Below are 8,099 nucleotides of genomic sequence, written 5' to 3'. Positions count from 1 at the left end.
CGATGGATGCATCTCTAAGAGCTTGGGGGATTTCCTCCTTTTCCCATATATTCTCCAGGAGAGAGTGGAGACGGCTGATAAGCAGAGGTCCTCCTGCTTTATACACCTCAGCTGGGAGTCCAACTGGTTCTGAGGCTTTGTCATTTTTCATGTGTTTGATGGCAGTAGCTACTTCATCCAGGGATGAAGGATAGCTGAGGTGGGTCAACTCTGGTTGCTGGGGGACCTGCTGGGTAGTCAGGGCTTCTACATCTGTGTTTTGATTGAACAGCGAATGGTAGTGCTCTCTCCAAAGCTGAAGGATGCCTTCTTCGTCTTTAATTTAGGAGTCACCGTCAGATGAGCGGAGGGGGGCTGCATTATGAGTGATTGGCCAATAAAATGTTGTAGTGGAATTGAGAAATTCGTGCATCTAGTGCTCATCTGCAAGTTTTTGTGTTTCACATGCGTTATTTTTAAACCAGTCGTTCTTTAGATTGTGAAGTTCGCACTGAGACGATGCTTTCTTCTTGCAGAAGGTATCAGCAATTCGTCCGAGACTGAGGGTTGTTCTGCCAGTCAGTTTAAGCAATGCATTTATCATCGACGATTATATTGATTTCTGGGTCATTTTTATCAAACCAGTCCTGGTGTAATCTTTCGGTCTCTTTAGGTTTTTGTCATGACATTGTCAAGAAAATCCCATTCGGCACTGGGATTTGGGTTGTTTGTTGTCGGGTTGTTTACCAGCCCATGTTCGAGCTGCTCTCTCAAAGCATGTGCTACTGCTGGATCCTTCAGACGCTTAGTGTTAAAACCTCTTCTGGAGACTTGCTGCCTTCGCCATTTTGGGGCGACGTGAAGTGAGATCTTGGCCCTGATGATCAGTGTCGCAGTGGTCTGAGCCACACATGGCTTGGGTGATGAGGACTTGTCGGTGATCTCTTTCTCTGACAATGATGTATTTGATGAGATGCCAGTGTTTAGATCGTGGGTGTTGCCTCGAACCCTTGAACTTGTCCGCCTGCCTAAACAAGGTATTGGTGATAGTGAGGCTCTGTGCAGCACACTTGCTAAGGAGTAGTAGGCCGTTTGGATTACACTTGCCTAGTCCATTTCTCCCTATGATTCCCTGCCAAATGTCAGCATCTCTGCCAACTCTGGCCTTTAAGTTACCAAGGAGCACAACCTTATCTTCTCTAGGAATAGAGGATAGCACTCTGTCGAGGTTCGGTGTAAAAGGCCTCCTTGATGTCATCCTCTGTATCCAGTGTTGGGGTGTATGCACTGATGAAAAAGGCATGACGTGAGTGATTCAGTGGGACTCGGAGCGTCATGAGACACTCGTTGATCCCATTAGGCATTTCAGTTAGCCTGTGTAGGAAGTGTTGGCGGATGGCAAAGCCAACTCCATAAATGTGGTTTCTGTCCGCAGCAGGCTTACCCTTCCAGAAGAAGGTATAGCCACACCCCTTTTCTGTGAGTCGACCCTCGTTTGGGAGCCGGGACTCACTAATGGCGACTACAGTATATCGATGTTATACCTAGCCAGCTTTTTTGCCACAAGGGCGGTTCTTCTTTCAGGACTCTCATTTGTGTCAATATCCAGAAGGGTCCTTACATTCCATGCAGCGACCATAAGAGGTTGTATATATTGTTTTTGTTTTGATCTGTGATTATGGTTGTGTTTTCGACTGCGTAAAGATGACCTTTCTGGGTGTGACTGCCCAGTCATGTTGGTTCTTTAGGCAGGCTATGTTTCGGGCACCTTTTCTTGCCCCTTACCCATGTGGGGTGAGCAGAGTGGTTCCTCGAAAGGGCTGCTCAGTCGCACAGACAGGACCGGATTGCATCTTATCTGTGCCGAGACACTCCCGGCAGTCATCTCTGCCTGTCCCCGTCGCCACTCGTCCGTCGCCAGAGGACTTTTGAGGGTATAGGGGTTTTGATGATGGTGATGATGATGAGTATGATGAGCTGGATGATGGCTGGGAGTGATTTGATTTATGTGGTGAGGCAGGAGTGCAGGCTGCAACCACACATCTTGGCTCTCCCTTTTCCTGATCCAGTGGTGCAAGTTTTGCAATTAATGGGAGAGGGAGAGTTCAATGGACTGTCGATAGCCCAGTTTGTTGGATTTCACCTTAGTAGCCTGTCCCTCAAGCATTGCCTTTGTCCGCCCGTGTAGTCGTTGGGTTCCCATTGTGGTGACCTCTTCCGCCTATACCGCTGCTGGGGCCTTGTTGGAGCTCTGTAAGCATGATTGCCTGATGTGGGGCTTCACCGCAGATTTTTCGATCGGGCCTTACTCCCGTAACCCTATTATGCCTACCAAGGTTAATCCGCAAGGCAGCGGGGCAGTGGTTGGTGGGCGCCAGGACGTGTCCACATGCCAGTGGGCCTAAGCGCCGTCCCTCTGGGGCCCACTGCTACTCCGAGATCCTCTGCTGGTCTAACCTGGGCCCATGAGCCACCCAGTTATCGTGTGTTGTCACGAGGAGGCACAGCAGGAGTTTTGATGGTGAAGAGGCTGTGTACTGGCAGGGGAGGATTTATGCAAATTACTTCCCTGTTCACCACGAGGGCTAGCCAGCGGCGGTAACTGAAAGTAAGAGGAAGCAAGCAGTGCTTGCACCTTAACACTAACATAATGCTTCCGCACTAGACGCATTACACCAACCTGTGCACACACACACACACACACACACACACACACACACACACACACACACAGAATTGTAAGAAACAATACATAACAATATCTTCACAAAATAAGTAAATTATGAAACTTCGTCATTCCCATTCAAAGGTATATGTAAAATTCATTTTACAACACTAACATCAATTCTCCATTATCGTAATCATTAACAGTGTTGCCCTTTGTCCATCAATTGCTGCATATAGCAATTGCATGGCATTCACAGAAAACCGTGCAAGATAGTTTTTCTTTGGCACATTCACACTTTGTAGTTGAGCACAATGGTGGTGTAGTGCAGGTGGAGCTGAGGCCAGAGAATTCGATTGTATCACTTGAGAAAGCAGTCTGTGTTGTTCATCTCTTATCCACCCAAACTCAAAGGGGTCTCGATCTGATGGCTCTTGGTACATGCTTGAAGGTGGGATCTCCTTACATTTTCATCAATTGCAGCAGCTGTTTGTTGGAGTGCTTTAACTCGAAGAATAATTTATTTGTCTCTGCTTATCCTTTTAAATATAACTGATAATTCACTGCTGACATGTCATCTGTCTCATCGCTGCAGAATATTTTGTGGTTTCTGCTCTAACATCATACATGTTTGCCATTGGTTCACCAAATTTGGCTAATTTATGTCCTATATGCAGAATTTTAAGACTGCTTTTCCCAATACTTCACATTGGGGCTCACATCACGAAAGTGCGTGAGCGCCAAGAAGTGATGGCCTTATATCCTTGGGTTACTCCAAAGAAAAACCTTTATTAATAGTTGTTCTTTTGGAAGTACTGTACAGTACTTCCCTTCATAAGGAGTGAGGCATTGTATAATCCTTTCACCAGAGTAGTGGAACAACAGGATAAATACGTCAGTGTCAGAGTTATTTTGATCCTCTTTCTGCCTCAATCATAACTTATTGGGGAATTATGACATATGCCTCCTTATGCAGCATTCATCACCACTCCCAGGTGAACTTGCTGTAGGACCGATTGAGAGATTGTGACCACCAACTTGCGGTTGAAAGTCTCTTCCGTACTCTCTATTTATTGTGCCTGTGTCACAAGGGCTTCACATATAAGGCCATTGAGTTGAATTTTATTTGTTACTGTCAAAACCCCTTACTTCAGAGGCAGAGGAGCAGTAAGAAATAAGGCATCATTGCACTGACACCCCAGAGATGTAATGACCAATCTTCTTTCACGTACAGTTCTCACAAATACCACCTTGACCAACACAGCAAAATTTCTTCCAAACCATTATTAGCCATTAATACACCTACACACTCCACAAAACTCATCAATATATGCATTCCCCCGAGTATTGGAATAAATTTAATGAACAATGTGAATACGTTAACCACAACACGGTACAGCTGTTGATCTACTGTGAAAATTGTGAAAACTTAATTTAACAAAAAATAATTTAAAAGCATTACTGATTAGTGAAACAGATTTATTGGCATTGAAAACATAGGGATTGACACCAAAATCATTGTGTTGGGATGATAAACAACCAAGGTATGACGATTATCTTATTTGGCGGTCATATTGGACGCCATCTTGAAAATCTCAAATTCCTCAAGGGTGATGAGGTGGCATCATCCAAATTCTGAACGAGGACACTTGAAAGGTACAGAAAGAACCAAAAAAACAATATGTGCCCAAAATTTCCCGGGTCAAGCCCTTGGCTGCTCGACTTCACTATTAGGGAGGACAGCCGAAATATTAGATTTCTTAAAAGCTTCCTCTCAACTCTGATAATTAATAATATAAATAAATTAAATAAATATGGTTGGTGGTGCTCTGACATTGATTAAAAGTATTTATTATTGATGGCAGTTTTATGTACAGTCCACATTATAAGGTAACATATTGGTATATGTTTGGAGGAATGAAAATACATAGTAGAGATTTAGTGCGTTTTAATATTTTTCATTGGTAGCCCTAACACTAAAAAAATATATTACATCAATTAAGTATATTTTGGGGTCTCTCTCACTCTCTCTCTCAACATTCTTTTATCTATTTAAGATCTCATAATTAACTCATTAATCTGGGCTTATTATATAACAACGTATTGAGGAAAATTTAAAAAATATATATTTTGATAATATAGACAGTATATCACAAAGGAGTATTGGTCACAAGCACATAAAATTATAAAATATATCGTGGGTTCAGTATAAAATATCTTCGATTTTGTATTATCAAGTACTATATACAGTAATCTGGTCAAGTGAAATACTGTTTTGATATAATGAAAGTGTGAATACGCTTTTCCTTCCATGTACGAAATTTCGAACAATAAATAATAGCATGTGTACTTTCTTGCGTCTGCTGCCAGGTCATGTGATAAATTTAGTCATATTCAAGGCAGCGATCTCTTCAACTGCCTCAATCTGACTGCTATATGTTTTGTTCTGCTCCAGCTCGTCAGCAAGGTCCTGCGACTACCATGGTTCTTCTCCACACTTCTTGACAAGCTGGCTGGTGACATCTCTCGTTTCCTCGGGTTCGTTTGTTTTCCAATTCATGTTTCTCAGTGTCACCACCCAGCGTCTGCCATGGCTCTTTTGGCAAACTCTCAGAAGTACTTCTTTTGTCCCTCATCTTCAGTCACTTTTAAATGAAAATAGTATGAATTAGAATCATTATATATATATATATATATATATATATATATATATATATATATATATATATATATATATATATATATATATATATATATATATATATATATATATATATATATATATATATATATATATATATATATATATATATATATATATATATATATATATATACTGTATTTGAAAGTAAGGAAACTAGTTTACATTGCAAGGCTAATAAAGTGTGGAAGTATGAATCTTCCATTCACTGTTAACCTGTTAGTTTCTTACCATAGTGATTGTAGCGTAAAACCACCGATGTTGCATACCAGTACACATGGCTTAGCAAGTTAACAGTCCTAATATACAAATGAATGCTTCAGCGTGGTTCTCAGGCGTGGTGTATTGTTGTTTGGTCTCAAGAGAACGACGAAATTCATCTTCGGCTTTCCTCTGCATTTCTTGCATGAGAAATGACTTGACTTATGAAACGTATACCAACTTTTTTCACTAACTAGAGAAAGGAAGAATATAAGACAACGTATTGAGTTAACTTCTTTCACTTTTCTTGAATCAAGAGCTGGATTTTTACTACAATCTATTAATGTGTTTAAAATCATTGACAAATATTGTATTGTCATTTACGGTTACTGAAACTTAAGTTTTGAAATTTAAACACTTACCTTGCGTCATGTAGGAGTCGAAGTGGATGACGAAGAGATAAATAGGCACCTGATTAAGCCTCCTATTGGCAAGATACTTCTTATGTCCTGCATCATACACCCGGTTAAACCCAGCATCTCATGGAAGACTAAAAATATTTTCTTGGCGTCGGAAAGTTTGGTTGCGTCTTTCATCTTCGTGTCCAAAACAAAAGGAACAGGAACGCGATGACGTCTGGTTGAGATTTTTTTTTATCTTTTTTATGCTTTATGGTGTCGAGTGTTGAAGGTTGTAGTTGTGGATTTGAAAGATCGACGATTCACTTTTCTCGAATCACCCTGAAAGAGATGAAGTGGAAAAAAATAACTAATGCACAGATGTGTTCTCATTACACAGAATATTTGACTCTGGTCCCTGAGGATACGATACGAGGCTAGTCCACACACACACACACACACACACACACACACACACACACACACACACACACACACACAACCATCATATCCTCAACAACACTAAGTAAGACATGATCGACTTCAACAGCTATCAATTTTATGGTCATAACTTTCTGGGCGTATCCACGATGTACTGTAGGTCTCCGTCAGCAAGTAAGGTAGTCATGCCAGTTTGACGTCCTCGATATGACACTAATTTTAGAGATATATCAATATTCTACTTCATAATTAAGTCATATTAACATCTTCTCAAAAACGGATTCAATATCTGCATCTCTGCTTCCACAGCACCCACCATCATCTGTCATTTTGTCGAGTTGAAAATTGTATCATAACGCAAAACCTATGAAGGGATAAGGAAGACGAGAAATTGTGAAGAAATAGATTTTCCAGATATGAAAATAGATTCTCACCTTCACCAACTAGGGTCTGAAAATTAATTGTGGAAATAAACATTTAAATATTGAAGTCATAAGGGTTCACATACAGTTACACATAGCGGTACTCGTGGTCGGTAATGATCTCATATTGCCCTGATGACACAAGATATATATAATATATGTGTGTGTGTGTGTTTGGCAATTTACTAGTTTATACAAATAGCTGTTTGTATTTTATTTATATATTTGCGTACATGCACACACCTTCACATAGGCACCAGTCTGCCTATCACGGCACCTTGAATTTTCTATTATTTACAATTTTCATGATTCAGAAACTCACAACAGGAGTTGCATTCATCACCAGATTCTTCACACTCGTAAATTTAAGTAGTGACAAAAAGTAACTAGCAATTAATAAAATACGTATAGTGTGAAATAACAAAACAAGCAGAAGCACGGAGAAAGTCACTACAGTAGTTTTCCAACACAGCAATATTCCTCAGGATAACTTACGACACGATTCCCTGCACTACCACCAGAACACCACCGTCTCAAGCACCCACCGGAGCGCGTCTGAAGGGCAACCTGCAACACATCTTACCATTTAGGCTCGCGCTAACGGAAGGTATGGGAGTTGGCAAACTTTAATTAAACCAAAATAGAGAAAAGAGAGACCTATCAAACTACCCAGCTTGTATACTACACAACCAGTGAATACAAATCTTAACATAAGCAATGGCTAAATGAAGAAGATAAAGCATATGATGAAAGCTCATTTGTCACTAGGATTATACACCAAGGAGTACTTATGATGTTGTTGCATAAATTAAAGAGTTCCTTTGAAAACAGATAAAGAAGATATAAGCTCAACAATGGGTGAATAGCTTCGCATTTTTCTCATGTCAAACAAATACTGAGAAAATCGCATAATTAAATACGTTTTTAGTACCGACAATGTATTTTTTTAAGGACGTACTATCGTCATTAAATTATAAATTCCAAGTACATAAAAGATATACTTATTTGCATAATATTTCTCATCAAATAATTTAATAATATATATATATTTTTTTACGGGATTAGCCCACCAGGGCACAGGTCAATGACTCTCATCAAAGCCTGGGGACGAAATAATAATAATAATAATAATAATAATAATAATAATAATAATAATAATAATAATAATAATAATAATAATAATAATAATAATACTAATACTAATACTAATACTAATACTAATACTAATACTAATACTAATACTAATACTAATAATAATAATAATAATAATAATAATAGTAGTAGTAGTAGTA

The 8,099-nt window shown here is 39.6% G+C and overlaps 1 long non-coding RNA gene across 1 annotated transcript; it reads right to left on the bottom strand.

Moving 5' to 3' along the window:
• Positions 1–4,575: 4,575 nt before the first annotated feature.
• Positions 4,576–7,388, bottom strand: LOC121859404. Its single transcript, XR_006087637.1, has 3 exons — positions 7,303–7,388; positions 5,577–6,286; positions 4,576–5,289 (listed from the first exon to the last, which is right to left on the bottom strand). It is a non-coding gene; the product is annotated as an uncharacterized LOC121859404 (long non-coding RNA).
• Between the last annotated feature and the right edge of the window lie 711 nt (positions 7,389–8,099).

This window comes from Homarus americanus, unplaced genomic scaffold (genome assembly GCF_018991925.1).
Source record: "Homarus americanus isolate GMGI-L3 unplaced genomic scaffold, GMGI_Hamer_2.0 scaffold7626, whole genome shotgun sequence".
In the NCBI taxonomy this organism is placed as follows: Eukaryota; Metazoa; Arthropoda; class Malacostraca; order Decapoda; family Nephropidae; genus Homarus; species Homarus americanus.
This window is presented reverse-complemented; position numbering and strand designations above follow the sequence as displayed.